Below are 20,699 nucleotides of genomic sequence, written 5' to 3'. Positions count from 1 at the left end.
TATTCCCCCTTAGTCATCTCTTTTCCAAGCAGAGAAGTCCCAGTCTTATTAATCCAGTAGTAAGGACATTAGTCTGCAACTCAGGAAACCTGGGTTAATTTCCTTCCTCTGCCACAGACCACCTGTGTGACCTTGGGCAAGTCACTTAGGTGCCTAAGTGTTCCTTTGTGGATCTGGGCCTAAGTGCCAGATATAGATGCTACTGTGATCCTCAAAACCCCTGCTTGGCTTCTGCCTAACTCATTGGAAGTTCAGGTGCCTAAATGCATTTGAAGAACAGGGCCTAATTGACTTTCAATGAGACGGACTCCTCAGTGCTTAAGTCACTTTTGAAAATGGGACTTGCGTGCTCTTGAAAGTTCTCATTACCATTCTCTCTCTTATTTACATCTACGGGATTTTCAGTGTTGATCCACAGATATATTCATAGACAAGATATTCTTATTAACTAACGGCAAATTCTATGTATAGTTACAACGGCAGTCTTTGATCTGGGGTTTGTTTGCAATGGGCTCTTGAAAGAGGTTACATCTCTCTTCCAGATCCCAACAAGAATTAAAGGGCCAGATTTCTAAAGAGTTAAAGTACACAAACATGTGCACAGAGTTACTGCAGATACATGTGCAAATTAAGAAATTGCACAGACAAATAACCAGCTCTTCATGTGTACATACCTGATTTGTGAGCACGAACATAGTCATGGCAAGTGCAAATGAGACAAGCTTTTCACACTCAAACTCTTTGGGTGAAATCCTGATCCCCTTACTCACATTAAGGAGCACCTCAGGCCATAAGAACCTGTACTGAAATCAGTGGTATTGTTTATGGCTTAAGGTACTACTCCACATAAGTGAGGACAGCAGAAGCTGGCCCTTTAAAAACATGACCCACAACATTAGGAAGGAATCCTCAATGAACCAGAATTGCTACCAAATGTGTCTGTTCCAACTGAAGGGGTAGGTGCAGGGTATGGAAATTCACTTCCCTCCCATTCCCATCGTAACCCCACTTTCTTTCCTCTCCCACCTTCCCCCTTCATAAGTCTTGGCAGGACAAGGCACTTTGCAGCATGGTTACTTGACAGCTCTGGTATCACATCTAGATGCTCTTAAAACCTTGAGCTGCTTATTTGGGTCATTAAAGCCCACGGGATATTCTAGGGAGCCCTTGTAATGCTGTTAGTTTTATATGTAGGGCCCTACCAAATTCATGGTCCATTTTGGTCAATTTCACGGTCGCAGGATTTAAAAAATCATAAATTTCATTATTTCAGTGATCTAAATCTGAAATTTCACAGTGTTGTAATTGTAGGGACCCTTACCGAAAAAGGAGTTGGGGGGGAGGAGTTGCAAGGTTATTGTAGGGAGGGATTGCAGGACTGCTACTTCTATGCTGCGGCTGGCGGCGGCGCTGCCTTCAGAGCTGGGCAGCTGGAGAGCGGCGGCTGCTGGCCGGGAGCCCAGCTCTGAAGGCAGAACCACCACCAGCAGCAGCGCAGAAGTAAGGATGGCACGGTGTGGTATTGCCACCCTTACTTGGGCGTTGCTGCCTGCAGAGCTGGGTCCTCAGTCAGCAGCCGCCGCTCTCCGGCTGCCCAGCTCTGAAGGCAGCCGTGCAGAAGTAAGCGTGGCATGGTATGGCATCGCCACCCTTACTTCTGTGCTGCTGCTGGCGGGGCGCTGCCTTCAGAGCTGGGCGCCCAGCCAACAGCCGCCGCTCTCCGGCTGCACAGCTCTGATTGCAGCGCAGAAGTAAGGGTGGCAATACCACGACCCCCCTAAAATAACCTTGCGACCCCCCTGCAACTTCCTTTTGGGTCAGGTCCCCCAGTTTGAGAAACACTGGCCTCCCCAGTGAAATCTGTATAGTATAGGGTAAAAGCACACAAAAGACCAGATTTCACGGAGGGGGGGGGACCAGATTTCATGGCGTGTGCCACATTTTTCATGGGCATGAATTTAGTAGAACCCTATTTATATGGTTTATCTGGAGATACCAACTGGAGGGCCCAATTCTGTTCCCACTCAAGTTTATGAGAACTTCGGCAGTGACTTCAGGGAGACCAGGATGGGGCCCTTAAAGGAGGAAAATGTATCAAAAAACCAGCAGCCTGTTAGCTTCCTATGTAACACCAGGGAAGGAAAGAGCTGGCTCCCACTCTGTGAGTGGGGTTAGAACTCAGCTAGGATGAACTAGCACAACCTTCCCATCCAGTCTTGAAGTCCAAAGGGTCCCTACAATTACAACACCGTGAAATTTTCTGATTTACTGCAGGCTCTTTCATTTCCTCTGACTCTATGGCACAAAAGGAGGGTCAGCAGAGAATGCGAAGGCAAAAGCTGAAGCCCTCAGTGGTGCTGAAGCATGGCGGGGCTGTATGGCCCAGTGTCTTCACTGAAAAGGAAAGACTTGATCCTGGGTGTCACCACATCCCTACGGAAAACACAGAATCCTAGTCTATTAGTCACCCTGAGTCCAAGTGAGCCCCGCTGGAAGAGCGCTGAGGTCAGTAGGGTCACATACCAGGGAAGGACCTGGCCCAAGGTCTGGTATAATATGATAATCAAAAAATAGCAAAACTTGGATTTCTTTTTCCTGTGTTGGAAGGGTTAGTTAGCAGGAAATAGGAGAGAATCCACGGAAAATGCATCGTTCATGTGTCAGCATTTACAAAATCCAAACAATGGTAATGAAGGGAGAAATTTTGCTAAGTGCACACATCTTAAGAAATACTGCCATGGTGATCATTTATAGCAGTGGGGCAGATTAGACTACTACAGAAAACAAACCAGAGTCAGTTTTCTCCCCAATGTGGCACAATGGATGTGTCTGATATTTTGCTTCTCAAGTCTTGATCTTGCCCCTAATGAAGTCACAGAGAGTTTTGCCAGTGACTTTAATGAGGGCAGGATCAGGTCCTATGAAAAGGAGATCTATTATGCTGTTAAGGTCCAAATACCTTTGTCTAGCCCCACATGCCAAGGAAATGACTGTTTCTTACTCAGACTTGAATTTTGATTTTGTCTGAATAAAAACATCTCACGGACTCAGTTCAATAACAAGATGGTCACTGTTTGTCCTGCAAAGGCAGCTAACAAGAAATAGAAATCCAGAAATGTTGAGCCTTCAACAGCATAAAAGTCATGACAGTTTTCTCCAGATCACGCTGCTATTATACATGAAAAGAACCACTCCAGGACACTGACCTAGAGTTTCTGTGGGACCTTGAGCAAGTCACTTAATATCTAGGGGCCTTAGTTTGTCCTCCTTTTCTATGAGGTGTAATTCAATTTTGAATTCCTGAGGTGAAAGGTGCTGTGATTCTAGTATAGCATTATACTCCAAATAGGGCTTGGGTTGAGATCAGTAGTGTAATAATGATGTCGTCCTCACTTCCAACACAAGTGTGCCATTCTGACACAAGTGTCAACTTGCTTCCGAGTAGTGTCTTGCAGATCAGCTTCCCAGTGGAGGAGAAATCAGTGACATGGAGTCTGGGTATATTTAAATGTAACTTGTTTTATTTATACAAATACACCAGTCCTTGAACAGAGGTGGTCACAAACAGAATGCAGGCAATCCCCGCTTTCCAGGATCTCAACGCAACATCAATGTCCAGGCCCCAAGAACTAATTCCAGTCAGAGACCAATCTCTCTTGCTGATCACACAGCTTACCCTTCACCACAACCTTTCATAACAAAACACATAGCATGTCGTCCCAAGACTTAACACTTGCTTGCATACTCATAAAAAAGAACTAGGAAGGCTTGTAATAGCATCACCTGCCGTACTAATATAAAGAGGGGCAAATCATGAGGTTCCTATTCAGTCAATAGACTTATCGACTAACTTTAAACACACACAACCATGTATATAATATAATATTTATGAGGATGTGTAGACAACTCAATAAAGATAAACATGTTCTTCCACTAGTAGCAATATAACATGAAAGATGAATTATGACAAAAATAAGTTTCTTTTTCCATCCACATAGCAATATATTTTAAATTGTGATTCTTATATTTATCATATTCATATTGCAGTAACACCTACAGGCCCCGAACAGGGATCGGGACCTCATTGTGCTGGGTACGGTACAAACACAGAACAAAGAGGCGAGCCCCGACTTTCTGAGCTTACAGTCTCTATAAATATTGCAAATTATTTTAATTTAGGCAGCAAACTCTACTTTATTTCACACATCAATGAAAAAGAGACTACACTCCCCCATCTAAATCTTTTTTGGAGTTATATTTTCTCTTTCAATCTTTATAAACACAGAAATGGCCATTTCACATTTTTTCTTTCATTTGAATAAAAACACAACATTTTCTATTGTATTGCACTATTAATCTTTTGGCAGCACCAGAAACATTAATGACCAACAATGACCTAATATAAACAACATTAGTGAGCAATGTCATACCCAAATATCTATAATCTGGTGATGTGACATGAAAACAATCCACCACTTAATATAAAAGAGCACAGAATATGACACTGACTCACAGGAACTCCCTAACTCCTTGAAGAAAGCAGTTTATTAAAGAACTTCTCCAGATCAGCGTGTTCTTTCTGTTCCTGAACTTCTGATCTTTTTTCTGACCCATTTCTCATTATAACCAGCATTACATCATGTCTCCCACTCTGCAGTTACCTAAAGAATTGTTTATGTCATTGCTTCAGCTGCTTAAGTGTGCTATTCAACGTGATTCAGTATGATGGCAAGTTAAGGCCAACTTGATACGGGTCAGAGTATATCTGCTTCCACTTTACCCTGCGAAAGTTTCCATCAGAAAGCTAAGGAAGGGATAGGCTGTTTAATTGACGTGCATGTACATTCATAGATATAACATGGCAATGTGCTTGCTGCTTGTATCACTACTGAGTCCAATAGTTTATCATCATTGAAGGGGTTGCAATGAACATCAAAGACACCATTAAGAACTTAACTTGCCACTAGCAATTGCAGGGAAGTTTAAAGAAAAAGCCTTGATTCCCTTGATGAGGCCTAGTTTAGCCCAGGCCCTAACATGCCTTATCAAATTCAAACTGGCTGGTACAATTTACTTGCATACAGAAAGAAAGAATGCCCCCAACTGAACCCACTACAGGAACTCCCAGGACAAGCCAGTTTATTTAAGGGAAAAACTGTCCCATCACATTGGTAGACAGATCTGAGAAAGCACACAAAATGACAATAACTTAGCTCAGGAACAGTATAGAAATGTGATTTATGCAGATGTTTTCAATGTTCAAATAAGGGTTTCTGCAGCCTATGTACAACACAAGCATTGCCTCCAAGGAATCTATAAAGGGGGCTTGCCCCAGCCAAACAGGGGTGCTATTAACACCACAAATATGGAAACCACTCTGTATTGCTACGAAAATCTCATCCAGCATAAGAGGCACGGCATGCTTTAGGTGGAGTAAGTATGATACACAGCAGCCAGATATAATGCAATGACCCTGCACAGATGGATAGACATATTCATGCCTATACATGTACAGAAGCCAATGTAAACATCACAAAACAAGTATTAGCCAATCCAGATCATCACGATGGTTATGAGCAATCTTTCGAGCATCCTAGAGTGGACACTGAAACCTACAATGATTTTAAAAAAAGAGAAAGAAAAGGCACCAGTCCTAAGAAGTCCCTACTCATTAAATCTATGTATCTATTTCACATTGACCCTTTTAGGGCAACATTTCAGTAGATTTCAGAGTAGCAGCCGTGTTAGTCGGTATTCGCAAAAAGAAAAGGAGTACTAGTGGCACCTTAGAGACTAACCAATTTATTTGAGCATAAGCTTTCGTGAGCTAGAGCTCACTTCTAATTCTCCTTTTCTTTTTGCATTTCAGTAGATGTCATTCAATGTGACTTGCACAGACTCCAGTTATCAGTTAAACAGACAATGCGAATGCATCTTGTGGATCACAGCATGCTACAAAACCCAAAGAAAGATTTCGGTCTTTTATGTGGGCATCAGTAACAAACAATATTGGGTATATTCTGTGTATCAGGCAGGCTCTCTTCCTCCCACTATGAGTATTTTTCCTTTCTGTCGCAATTAGACTTAAGTGGAGGAAGGGAAAAAAGCCACCATAATTTGCCGAACGATAAATATGGTGCATCTCCTTGCTAGATCCGTGCTCACCGTACACTTTGGGTTTGTTTGCTCATTTATTTCAGTTGTACAGACAATGCCATCAGCCAAAGGTTCTGTTCAGTGGAGACACTGTTGTTCAATGCCAAAGGTCTGGCTTGAACTAGCTATGCAGAAGGAAGCTTAGATGGCAAAGAAATCAGTGCATGGAGGGATGGCGCCTAGACTAGGACCAGGAATCAGGACTACTAGGGTATGTATACATTGCAACAAAAAACTCACGGCACCGAGTCTGGGTCAGCTGACTCAGGCTAGCAGGGCTCAGGTGCAGGGCTAAAAATAGCAATTTGGGGCCAGGGTCTCAGAGCCCAGGCTGCAACCGGAGCCCAAACAAATCTATGGCAACTTTATAGCCTTACAGCCTGAGCCCAGGTCAGCTGACTCAGGCCAGCTGCGGATCTTTTACTGCAGTGTAGACATATTCCTAGGTTCTAATCCCAGCTCTAACAGGTGGGAAAGTAACTTCACTGTTCTGTGCCCCAGGTTATCCAGCTGTAAAAAGTGGACATCATAATACCTACCTCAGTGAAGTATTGAGAGAGCTGATTTCAAGTTTCCAAAGTGTCTGGAAATCCTCAGATGAAACATGCCAAGTGTCATTATTAAAAACTATACAGCGCTGGAGGAAATGGGCTTGTCTCTTTGCCAAATGAGATCAGAAAAGGTTCCGTGCTCTTAAATAACTACATCTGCTATGGATTAGCAACAAAGTTTCAGATTACAAAGTACCATGCTTTAGATATTTGAAGTGAATTACTTTTTAAGACCATAAAATATCATTGAAAGCCAATAAAACACCATTTTAAAGTCTGTTGAAATGCTTATTGCTCAGGTTTCTCAAACTAGAATTTCTGAAACGCCATCTCTTGAAAAACGAGCATTTTACAAAACTTCAGTTGAGGAGACAGACCCAGCACAGAAAAGTATGGGATGAAATCAGATGCAGGATGTTATCTGCAGGGAATTTGTAACGGACCATTTGGCACCATCTTGAAGAAGGAATGACAGAATCAGATCCTTAACTGGAGTAAGCTGATGCTGAAGTCAATGGATCCATTTAAACCTGCTGGGAATGTGACCCGGAATTTCCATACTATGGCCATTCAAATGGTACGCTCTCTGATATGCACAAGATTATCTATTCAGGAAGTTTTAAAAAAGCATATGTAGCACTGAAAGATCACAGGTATTTAGGGGTACGGGATACCACAAAAACAACACTGAGAGCAGTCATGTGAATTCCTAATGGTGGATCATTTCCATTGTGAGGGGCGTGGCTCATCCGGAGGCCAGGGTGGGCGGAGCTAGGGAGCTCTGAGCCCGCCCCTCAGAGGGTCAGGCAGTGACCCGGAAGTATAAAGCCTCGCCCTCAGAGCTCACTAGAGGGCCAGCCGCCTCCAGCTTAGTCCATAACTGGGAAGCCCCTGCAGCCCAAGGTGCATGCCAGGACTGGCCTGACTTGCCCTGTACCCGCTACCCGGAGGAGTTGCAGGGCTTGCCGCTTGCCCGGTACCCCAAGGAACCCATGGTGCTGGACCCCCCGGAGGACTCCACCGGGACTCAGGTACCACCAGGGGGGAGTCAGGAAGTAGCCCGGGGACAGCCGACCTAGTCTGGCTGTAGCACTTCCAGAGCCTGTGTCAGTGTGTTGCGGCCAGGATCCCCACTGACACAGCAGCGGGTCTTCTACTGCTGCTAGGGCCCCAGGCTGGGACGCAGTGGAGTGGGAGGGCCTGCGTCCCCCCTGCCACCCACCTCGCGGGTGGCCGTCTCCCCCGCTCCCAAACCGTGTGGAGGCTTGGGCCTACTGTTTGTACCGTTACTGCTCAGCCCTGCCTGAGGGCCTGAGCTCCTTACTCATTACTGCCCTGCCCTGACCTTGGGCCCTGGCATAACTGTACTTATTTTCTGCCTCCACAAGTGTCACCAGGGAAGACTTCCACGGCCAAACTAATTCCCCAATCCTCAGCTGTGTAGTGAGCCAGTGTAGCTCCCCGCTGCCCTGGAGAGGGTCTAGCCCTGGCTAGCCCCTTTACACGCCCCTTCATGACCAGGTTTCTATTACATAGACATAAACAGTCCTGCAGTCAGCACGGGAATACACCAGAGATTGAGGATACGGGCTTGACTAGGACTCTGATCTTGAGAGATGTGGGAGCTCATTGTATTCTTGAGAATCGTAGGCATTCAGCACCTTTCATGGTCATGTCAGAATGGAAGAGGAATTCTGCCCAAATGGAGCTTTCCATTACAGAACACCATTCATAGGAAAGCAAATACATTGTGTGTGGTTTTTTTTTTAAAGCAAACAAATAAACCAACCCTCTCACTGTTCGTTCTTGGTACCCAGCAAAGTCCTCAAGAGCAGAAACAAGCTGGCCAACAAAATGTTCAAGAAGCCAAAGTAGTTCAGGAAATGGCTCACGAGCAAGACCACATCACCAGGCAAGTAAACAAAGCTCATTAGCTACCAACTCATTAGGCTCAGTCTCCTGCTTCTTTCCCACAGCTTTTGATGCTTTTCAGAACTCAGGCAGTGAGTTTCATGGCACCATCTGAACGCAGCCTATATGCTTTCCTGTCTCGATTCCATGGGCTTCTAAAGCCACAATGAAAATAACTTATGAGGAAAAATGTTGGGACCGTCGTTCGCAGCATGTGGTCTCCTGCCCAAGCCCACGACATAATGATGCAGTGGTACAAATACAGAGTTTTCAAAAAGTAACTAGTGGTTTTGGGTGCCTCACATTTTGGGTGCCAACTTAAGACACCGTAGAGGGACCTGGATTTCATGAGGGAGGAGGCTCGGATTTTTCCAAAAAAACAGGCCTCATTAGAGTGTCTCAAGCTGAGCAATCAGAAATCGAGGAAACCAAAAATCACAAGTTATTTTGGAAGCTTAAGCCAGAGTAACTCGGATAAAGACAATGGGTCATACGCACATTTCATTGAGAGCAGAATTATTGCTCTTCTGTTTGGACAGAAAAGAAACTGTAAACATGGCACCTCCCCGTTAGCAGATCTTCTCCCTGTCTCCTTAGGGTCAAATCATCTTATTTTCCTGACAAAGACACTTTTATCATTTTCCTCTCATGCTAGCTTTACAGAACCACCATTGCTCTGGGGAGGCAGCTGGATTCTGTTCAGAATTTGTAACTAATTTCTAAATATAGACTATTCCCGAAGAGGATTGCACCTGATCCCAGCTTGGCACTCAGGTCCTGGGGCAATATGCAGGACTACTAGGCAGAAACTGGCCAGATTTGCCCAACTCTTCTCCTAAATCGCCTTGATCTTCTTGGGGACTCCACCCCGTTTTGTGGGATAAGAACACCTTACTGTTGTAACCTTTCTGCAAGAGGGTTCATGGCTGCTATAAGGGGCCTGTTCAAGTAGCTCTCTAAAAACTAAAACGCCAGCTACTCAAGCCCCTGGCCTCCAAATTTCTGAGATCATGACATACCCTCCCTGGGCATCCTTCCTAGGCAATACTCTCCCTCTCACAAGCACCAAGTCTGTGTATGAAACCAGAAAAAAATTGGTAGGGGGAAAGAGGACAGCATCATCCTGGGAAAACACCGCAGCAATGTCTCTTGTTCTCCTACCTCTTCCTCCTGGCCCAGAAAGTCTGACTGGGGTCCTTGGGCCAGATTTTAAGATATTTAGGCACCTAAAGATGCAGATGGGCCCCTAATTCTTATTGATTTCGATGGGAGTTCGGTGTCTGGCTTGCTTAGACTCTTTTGAAAATCACTGTAGGCACCTAGATATATATATATATCTTTGAAAAGCTGGGCCTCTCTCTCTCTCTGGGCACTTGCCACAGCTAATCCTGAACAAACCTCTGCAGAACTCCTTATTCATGTTTCAATCACTTCCCATCTCCTCCTTTCAGCATCTCCTAGTCTGTAACTGCCAGGGAGTTCAAAATCCCTTGGCCAGTCTCAGCTTTCACTGTTCAAAGCTGAAGATGAAGCGTATCACTCACTTCCCCTGGCACCGTCACTGGCTTCCTCTCCACCCTCATTGTGGCCTGGTTTTCAAATCTACTTTCCCCATGACCGCCTCTCCGCCCACTCGTGGTATTCTTCTAGCCCTGGCCTTTCTCCACTTCCCAGCACCTCACACCTCTGCATTTGTGTCTGGAACACCCTCCCTCTTCTTCCCTTGGAGTCACTTCCTCTCTTTGGGACAGATTTTCCATGGTTCAACTTCCCTCCTGCTGGCACAAGCTTTGGCAGTTAGAGGTCCGGTTATCAGAGCTGCTGAGCACTTCCAGTTCCCACTGACCTTGCTAATAGTTGTGGGTCTCACCCCATGTGTCAGTCAGGCCCTTGGTATCTAACTGTCTGATAATGGGCTCAGTTCAGGTCATTAGATATCCAGATATTAAAATTAGCATCTATATTTCATTAGCAGGTGCATTTTTTGTGCCAGGATCAGGGTCAGCCTGGCTGCATATTTTTCCCCCTGTACATTTTGCCTTTAAGCTAGTGATGGGGCCCAGCTGCTAAATTCAGATCCAGTTTTCAAGCCCCACTTTGGAGGTATCTGGATCCAGATAATGGTTTGGCCCATTCTAGAGCTAGGAGCCAGCTGTCAAGCTCAGCTCTAGATCCAGGGTCAGATTCTGAATTCCCCAAAGCCCAGGAGGCTGAAGTTTGGTTCAAGCCCATTTCTATATGGGGACCACCAGTTGCAGCAGTCAGGCTCGGACCTCCTGACTTTACGTGAGGAATGTTTTAAAACCATTGCTCTGTTGCCATGTCCAGTCCTGGCCATTCTGCAAAGCCCTAGAATTCTCCTGCCACTGGAGACTTTTGGCATCGGCGTCGAATCATACCCAGGATAAAAACCTCATGGAGATGAAGCCTTCAGACTGGAATTCCTGATGCTCAGGCTCATTACTCTGCTCAGTACCTCTGTGCTGTGCATTGTTACTTGAGTTCACATTATTTTTCTGATGGAAATCTTCCGGTATGTCTCCACTGCAATGGTGGTACATGACTGTCACACCCCAGCTAGCTGTAAACTACCTGGCTTGGGCAACAAGAATAGTGAAGCCGCAGCTACACGGGTCTCAGCACAGCTTGTGTACGCCTTACTCAGGCAGCGAGCCGGTCCTGCGCTGATGCTGCTGCAGCATCACTGTTATCCATGGCCACTTTAAAACTTGCTTGTGTGCATCTACACATGCTGCAAATCACCTCCCAGGACTGCAGTGTAGACACACCCAAGGTCTCACTTTGGAGACATGGAATCAGAGACAGGGCCAAGCCTCAAGTTGCAAACACAGTCTTCAACTTACAAATGGGTTTTGGTTCAGCGTGGATAATGTCCAGCTTCAAACCCTGGGAGAGAGGCAAACTTCTTCAAAGCTCCAGTGTGTCCACACAGGCGAGTCTCTAGCACGAAGCAATCACCAGCCCTGTCTTCCCACTCCAAATTCCGTAAAGCAATCCATGCACTGTCCCAACTTCGTACTACAGCATCTGCTCTAACCCCACCTCAGTGGAGAAAGGAGACTGCAGCTTTTGGGCATCCTCTTCCTTAGGAGAGTCTTGGACCCAGCTCATGATCTCTGGAGACTTCCTCATTGTGCTGAGAGAAAAGGGACTCCCTATTCACAAACAGATCCTTTGTGTGGGGGGGGAGGAAGTGGCCAGACTTAGAAACATATGTGAAATTCCCAGCCCATTAAAAACGTGATTCATGGTACATGAGGACCAATCCCACTCCCCATGGGGGGACGGGGAGTTTGGCTATTGACTCCAGCAGAGGCAGGATCTGACCCGGTTAGTGCTTATCACAACATGGTTAGAGCGTAGCTCCGGGTGGCTGGATGAGGATAGGGGGGGGAAGTCCTTTATTATTATTGATTTGTATTGCAATAACACCTAGAGACTCTAACTGAGATCAGGACTCAATTGTGCTAGGTGCCGAACACACACACATAGCAAAAGACATTCCCACCCCTAGCATTTACAGTCGAAAGAGATCAGAGAGACAAAGGGTGAGGAAAAGAAAGTATCGTTAATCCCATTGTACAGCTGGCGAACTGAGGCACAGAGAGATTAAGTGACCTACCCATTGTCACACAGTACATCTGTGTCAGAGCTGGAAACTGACCTCAGATCTTCTGAGCCTTGGTCCAGCATCTTACCTGCAACACCATATGCGCACATATGTGTAGGTGGTGACCTGCCTTCTGTGCAATCCCTTGAGAAGAGGTTGGCAAATCACTCTGAACAAGTCACATCCCCAGTGATGGTCATGTCATTCTCTGATTGCTGATTGTCTAGGGACAGACTGTGATTTTCTCAGATTTATTGGTGAATGATTTGTGGCCTGTTGCTCATTCACAAGTGGATTATTGTCATTACTCCAAAACAGCCATTTTGATTGGACACAACTCAATGGTTTTGTTTCTACTCCCTGATGGGATGAGCCATAACTCTTAGAACTAGGTTCCCAGAGTGAATCCTTATGATTACAAATTCATTGGTCACTTTCTCCACAGATTCTGCCAGAGTCACTTTAATTTCACTGTTTCTGCAAAACATTCCTGCCAGCAATTGCACTCACTGCTGGTGAAATCTGGGACCCATCAATCTCAAGATGTTTGTCAAGATCAAACCCCAAAGGAGCCTGAACTCAAGAGAAGGGAATTCATTTACAAATTCAAACCAATATTCCTCAGTATTTTGTATTTCCTCCAGGCTCCCCTGGAATCCCTCCCCCAGGGAATGATTAGAGTTTTCCTTTGCTACTCCACAGGCAGTTTGGTTGATGCTCATATGGCAGCAACATTTTCACAGAATGCGCTAATTCCCAACTTTCTGTGTATAGCAAATCAATCTAGGCCAACAGGACAAACCAATTAGAGCTGCATAGTTTAACCTGCACAATAGTATGTGCAAGTCATTGGCAATGTGTGAGGAAGGCCCAGCTACTGAGAGGTATTTAGGCACCTAATTCCCATTGATTTCTAGCTTCTTATTCTTCCCCCCTTTGTAAAAGATGGGCAGGATTTTATAAGAGAAGCTGGATGGAGAAACAGAACCAAGACGCTGTACTTTACAGCTGCTAATTATTTCTCCCAGCTCCAGGGCTATCTAATGTCTCCATCTTCTGTTGGGTTTATTCAATAACAGCTTGGAATTTATAAGCTCCAAATGCTTTTCAAGAGTACTTTCTAACCCCCCAAAAACCTGTTTGGTCTACTAAAAGGAATGAAAGGCTGAGTGGCAATGTAGATTATCGCAATATTCTTAAGGCATAAATGTAGACCAAAATGTTTTGGTCATCTTAGATTGATGGATATCGTTTTTATTATGACCTAAATGTGTGTGCAATTGCTCACCTACCAATTCCAGGATTACACTTGCAAACTGGTAACTGTGCATGCAATTGACCAGTTAGTCAGAATGGCCAGCACTGATATACAATGTGGATGTGGAGTTCTGGTAACTGTGGGTATACCTTTCTGAAAACTCAGGCATTGTGTACTACAAACAGCATAATTATGGGCCATATTTCAAACTAGCATCAATTATGGTAAAATGGATAGCTAGCCATTGCACATACAGATACTTTGGTAGATGTAATTGAAGTATCTGTGCTTACAAATTCATTGTGAACCTTTTTGACTGTGCAATTCTGAAAATCCAGGTCTCTAAATATTAGGGATAGGAGCTACGTTTTCAGAAAAAACATACACAATTAGATGTACAGTTAACATGGAATTACTGCCATTGGGTCTGAAACTCAGAATAATGCTCTACTTAAATCAATGTTTGTGAAAGTTTTCCCCCAGATATGGTAGCGTATATACAGGTCTTTTATCCTGGGAGCAGACAGAAGATCAGTATGCTACACTGTTGACCCTGACCTTGTAGTCCCTGCCTATGCTTACTCCACTGTCTGATTTCAACAATAGAACAATAGGAGCAGCCTAGTCTGAGAACTGGGCAGGCTCAATAACACCAGCTGCTTGTAATCGGACCATTTCTTGGTCTGCCCTACGGAACATGGCATCATTTTCAGTTTCTTTTCTCCACAGTCAGGAGGGCTAGAAACTTACTTTTAAAAAAATGAAAGTGGTCTTGTCATCACAAAACTGGGGCTTGAAGAAAACCACCCCAGGTAACATTTTCAAAAGCACCTCGGTGATTTCAGAGTCGAAGAACATTGTCAAAAGTGATTTAGGACCTTAAGTCCCATTGGCTTTTGGAGACCTGGAGAATAAGTGACTAAGGCACTATTCATCCTGGCTATTGTAAGACTTTCAGTAAAATCATGAGTGTTGGCAATGATGGGCAACACCATGAGGTTCCCAAATACCGCAGAGCTACACCACGCAAGCGTTTGGATTCTTTCCGTAAAGTTTCTCGCCCAGAGTCTTAGCTGCGTCTAGTATGCACTGGTTCCTGGAATAGCTTTAGAACAGCCTTTAGGCTGCACTAAACTATGCAGGCTGGCTATCGCCCCTATGCAACTGACTCATGAACCAGTGATCACTAAAGTGTACTGGTGCTCTGACCACATTTCTCCTGGTCACACCCCTCACACAAAGGGCAAGAAAGGCGGGTGTAGCTCTGCATGCAGTTCTGGTCTCCCCATCTCCAAAAAAGATATTAGAATGGGAAAAGATACAGAGAAGGGCAACGAGAATGATAGGGGGGATGAACAGCTTCCATACAAACAGAGATTAAAAAGATTGGCAGTGTTCAGCTTAAACAAAGAAACAACTAAGGGGGGATCTGATAGAGGTGTATAAAATCATGACGGGTGTAGAAAAAGTGAATAGGGAAGTGTTATTTATCCCTTCACATAACAGGCCAAAAGTGTAAGCGGGTTAAAAAAAGAATTAGCTAAATTCATGGAGAATAGATCCATCAGTGGCTGTTAGCCAAGATGGTCAAGGATGCAACTCCATGCTCTGGGTATCCCTGAACCTCTGAGTGCCAGAAAATGGGAGTGGATGACAGGAGACAGATCACATGATGATTTCCCTCTTCTGTTCATTCCCTCTGAAGCATCTGGCACCAACCATTGTCAGAAGACAGGGTACTGGGCAAGATGGACCATTGTTCTGACTCAGGATGTCCATTCTTATGATCTTGAGGGAACCCGAAGCAGGTCTTTCTAGTTCTACATTCTCCAGGGATTCCCACATGCTGGGGGAATCCCCAGGTAGCTAGGGTTACCGTATTTGAACATTTGAAAAAAGAGGACACTCCACACGGTGGGGGGGGTTATTTGCTCGCGTGCCCCTGCCCCAACTCCGCCCCCTCCGTGCCCCATTGGACCCCTTCCCCAAATCCCTGCCCTGGCTCCGCCTCCTCCCCTAAGTGCGCCGCTTTCCCCCTCTTTCCCCCTCCCTCCCAGCCGTCGGCGCAAGCACTGGGAGCTAGGGGGAAAAAGCGGGCATTCTCTCGAGTGATCAACATTCACTTTCTTGGAGTGATCAACATTCACTCTCTTTCTTGAATGATCAACTCTGGGGAAAAATAATAATGGCAAAATTCTGGACGTTTTTAGATATTTAAAAATTCCTCCCGGACAGCAATTTAAGAACCAAAAAGCCGCATGTGTCCAGGAAAATACGGACATGTGGTAACCCTACAAGTAGCTAGTAAAACAAGCCTCCTTTGTCCAAGGCATAATATTGGCAGGTTTTTGTTTCTTCTCTAATGCAGTTTTTACTAGGCTGCCATAGCACTTCTTTGCCAGCAGGTGGTGCTTCCGAACTGTTTTTATGAAGCTTGTGCTGCATGATGAAAGATAAAGATTCCAGCTTTGCTAGCTCTCCTGGGTGGGGCTTGTTTAGCTTTGAACACAGTTCATGGCCACACAGCCCACAGTTAGAAACCAGTGAAAACTAGCCATGCACTGCTCTTGCCATAGGCCTAGGTTGCCCACATGGATCATTTCCCATAAGCAATTAGGCAGCTCATTTGCTATGTGGATGGGCACTCAAACCAGACCATTGTGTGTGGTAAATCCAGTCCTCTCATAACTGTGCTGGGGTAGACATCCGATAGTGCACTTCCCTGCATATGGTGAGTGACCCCGGGGGCTGGACCCCTCATGAAAGAGGAGAATCAGGCCCCCTAACTTGTGGTTGTTTGTCCGACTGCAACCATCCCTGATTTGCCTCTTGCTACTCTCAAGATGCTCAGAATGGCAGGGAACCTGCTGCAAATCCACTGCTCCTTATCCTCTGCCAACACCACCCTGCTCAGCCTCCCACCTCCCCTGCTGCTGCTTGCTTTATAGCAGCCTGACAAGTGTGAAACCTCCCAGCTCTCTGAATTCAAACCCACCTGCAGGCTGATTTTCATAGATTGACGCCAGATGGGATCACCAGATCATCTAGTCTGACTTGCTGTATACAAAGGCCACCAACACTGCACAGATCCTCCTACTAAACCCAGCAACCCAAAGGAGACCAAAGCAATACAGCCCAAAGGAGACTAGACTGTTTTGTGCCCCAGGAATGGCCGGGAAATGATTAGATGTGATACACCCACCTAATCCTGGCAAGTGACCCACACCCACACGCGGCAGAGGATGGTGAAAACCTCCCAGGGTCACTGCCAATGGGCCATGGGGGGAAATTCCTTGGTGATCAGTGAGCAAGTCAGCCAGGCATTTTGGTGGTGTTGAATCATCCATTACTCACCGAGAGAGCCATCTGGGAGGGCTTACTCTACATTCTTCTGGAGGGCATGGATCAAGCTGACAGGCTGCCAGTGCTGTAAAGATATTCAGGGCCACATCCTCAGCTGGCACACGTCAGCATAACTTCATGGAATCACACCCAGTGGGATACATGTAGCACAGAGCCTTGCCTCTGATCTTCTGCCCTCTTTAACTGACTCACGCCATCCCCACCACTCTCCTAGAAATTATCCCTGGCCCACTCATTGTGGGAGGTGAGTCAGGCAACTCCACTGTTTGCAAAGGCCAACTCATTCCCATTAATCTGGCAAAAGTGAAAATCTCCAGCTACTTCCCTCCTTTGTGCCAGACTCTGTGCTGGTTGCTTCTATTCCCCTCATGGTGCAAACGAGGAAACTGAGCCCTTCCTGCCAACTTACCCCTTCACCTCCTCAAGGCTCCGAACAGGAAACAGCTGAGCACTCTGGGCAAGAGTCTATGCTTCACTGCGGTGCCTTTAGCCACTCTGGCAGCATTCAGCAGCCATATTGCTAGAGGAACTGGCCTCCAGGGAATAATCTCAGACTAAGAGGGTTCCCTGGGCAGCACAGAGCTCTGGGAATGGCTCTCTGCCCCCTGCCACCTTTGTTCCTAGCGTAAGGGGCATGCTGAGGAAGAGTGTGTGGGCAAAGCATGGTGCCCTCCAGCTATTCTCTGCCTACATGAGAGCCCCCTTGGAAGCTGTGCGTAGCTGGCTCAACAAAGAGCAGCCTGGACGCTGCTCTAAGAAGCACCAGTGGCCAAAGTGGCTCCCAGATGGCCCCCAAGGAATGAGAGGAGGCACAGAGGTGGCTTAGGTACCTTTGCCCAGCCCTTCTCCATTCCTGTGCTGAACAGAACATCGGGCCTTTGCATAGTGCCTTTATGCACTATGGGCACCTCTAATCGATAGTCCGTCCCTGTCCTGACAGCCCAGTCTTCCACCTGATCCAGCTCCTGACCAGATTTCACATAACTCAAATACCAGCTGGCACCTGCACCTGAACAAAGCAGCATGGTCACCTCACTCTCAGCAAACACTTCTGCTCCCTCTCCGCTCACTTGGGGATCCACTTCCAAATGACTCTGTTTTCAAGGCCTTCCAGGGGCTCATTCCGCAGAGACCTCATGTCCCTCTGCTCCTGTCCCCACGCCCAGGGCTTCCTTAGCACCAGGCTGCCCTCCATTTGTGCACAGCACTGTCCCCTGCACTTTAGTGGCTGCAATGGTTGTTCTAGTAGATGCTGAACTGCTCATTTTTTAAATGGTTTGGACGGACAGGAACCGGTCAGTCTCCTCTGAAGACTGATATTAGAAATCTTGAATGGCATTCCAATTCATTTACTGCTCTTAGAATCACAGCTGAAAAGACACAATCATTTAGTAGTCCCAGTGAGCAGCTCTGCAGAGATAGGACTCCCCTGCCCCAATGAGCTTACGGTCTAAGAGACATGGGTAAGAGGCAACGTTTTAAATTACGATGCATCACTGAATTCGAATACCTGTTATTTGGACTCAATGTTTTGTTAATTATGAAGGAGACAGTCTTATCTCAGTACTTGCAACCTCTCTGTGCAACAAGATTGGGAATATGCCCCCATGTGTGGGTATCTGGCCTCAGGGTTCTCATCAGGATCCTCTCGCTTTTTAACGTGGGAATCTGTATATAGCTATCTACATTAGGCATACTTCAAATCTCTGCTCCCCTCCTCTGTCCCCACCAAAATCTCTTTTCCTTTATCAATGCCTAGTTTGACTATAGACTTTGGACCAGATTTTCAAAACAGTTAAATGCACACATGTATATTGTGTGTTTGTGAGTGCAAGGCAGATAGTTGTGTAAATCTGCCCAACGAACCCCTCACACAAGCAGTTGCCTGAATTGGCTGTGCACTCATCCTGATAACCATGTGCATTAATTAGACACAAATTGGGCTCACACAGTTGCACACCTGACTCGTTTGAAAAACAGGACCCTTTGAATTAATGTTCTGCCCAAGATGTGGGGATTATTTCAGAACAGGACAGCTCAGTGTGGTTACCTGTAGATTTGTCAGTGAAATACTAGATGCTTTTCAGTACCTGAGAACATGAGTCACTTGTGCTTAGGGAATTCCATCAGAATTTATTTTCTGTTCCCAATATACTCACATTGTCAGACGGCACATCCCTTTGCAAGCTTAGGTGTCAGGCTGATTTCTGGTTATGGAGCCCAACTGCTGTGGAGGACAGTTTCATGGTGCATAAAAAGCCCCTGCATAATTTGAAGCGGCCTAAGGGCTGCTCTAAATTACATTGGTGAGAGTGGTCCCATAGGACACACACAGTCATCTAAGGAATGACTGGAATACATTGTGCTCCCCTTCCTGACTTGCTCTACAAACTGCAATGTACCTACCCAGCTGCTCCCTGCACTCTACATGCCCCCTATGACAGGTGGGGAAGTAGGTGACAAAAGCAGCTTTATGCAAGGTAGAGATTCTGCAGAACAGCAGGAAGCCTCGGCGGCCTCTTAGAGCTGGTTTCAGATCCCTTTGTGCCACTCTAGCAGGCCAAACCTTAGCAGGGCTGCCCCAAAGACATCACAGCCTTGGCCATTCTCAATCCCCCCTAACTCCAATGGGGACACTTGACTCTCACAGGAGCAGGCCACCTATGTACCCCAACAGTGCTCAATAATGGCATCTGATAACAGCATAAGGTACCTCAAGAACAGGAAACCCCCACTGATCCTTTTCTATAGGGCTAATACTTCCCTTTGAGGGTTTAAAAGGCCTTGCCAGCCGTAAATAAATAATTACACCTGGCAACACCCTGCACGATAGGGAAGCATCATTAACCCCCTTTAATGGCTAGGGAAACTGACAGACAGTCAGGTGATGTGAATTGTGCGAGGTCAGAAAGTGGGTTGGTGCTGGAGGCAGGAATAGAACCCAGAAGTCTTGCCTACCAGTCTCCAGCTCTACATACTCACCAGCACCTCCTCCTTACTGTAGGGATACGATGTGGGTTGTGAAGATAAACACATTAAAGACTGAAGTGCTGAAAAGCACTGTATTAGAGCTAGGTATTCTTATGTTTGATAGCCTAATCTCTTTCTTGTGCCATAGTCTGGGGGGAGGGGCCGGAAACAACCTTTTCAAGAAAGGTTTCAGAGTAGCAGCCGTGTTAGTCTGTATTTGCAAAAAGAAAAGGAGTACTTGTAGCACCTTAGAGGCTAACCAATTTAAAAAATAAAACATGCAGTTGATGGATTTCCACTCCATACGGCTAAATGCAGTGCCTTGCATAATGACAGGTTTCAGAGTAGCAGCCGTGTTATTATGTATTCGCAAAAAAAACCTGGTTAGTCTCTAAGGTGCCACAAGTATTCCATTTCTTTTCAAGAAAGAGGCTCTGTGGAGATTTTATTGTATTAGGCACTCCCCAGAGCGTAACTTTTTTATTATCTCTAATTTCCACTTTTACGCAGATAGGGGACCACAGCTAGTTGCATAGGAGGAATGTGTGGGTGAGAAACTACTGTAGCAATTAAAAGCGGGTACAAACCCTACAAATCCTTATTGTGGAGGGTTCTAGCCATTTCTTTGGCTGAGAGGATCAAACAACTTGTAGGTCCCAGTGGCCATTTGACAAAGGCCTTGGATGTTGCCCACTTGCAGCTGGCTATTGGAAGGGCTCATTGTCCATGGTCTGGTCTGTAAGCCAGTGATTAGCACCAGCAGTGAGTTCCCATTTCACACACAGGCAGGTAGAAAGGTTTAGGAGATGTCAATACTGCAACTGAGAGTGGGCCTCCCAGCCTGGAGACAGATGCTCGC

Source organism: Caretta caretta, chromosome 13, assembly GCF_965140235.1.
Source record: "Caretta caretta isolate rCarCar2 chromosome 13, rCarCar1.hap1, whole genome shotgun sequence".
Lineage (NCBI taxonomy): Eukaryota > Metazoa > Chordata > Testudines > Cheloniidae > Caretta > Caretta caretta.
This window is presented reverse-complemented; position numbering follows the sequence as displayed.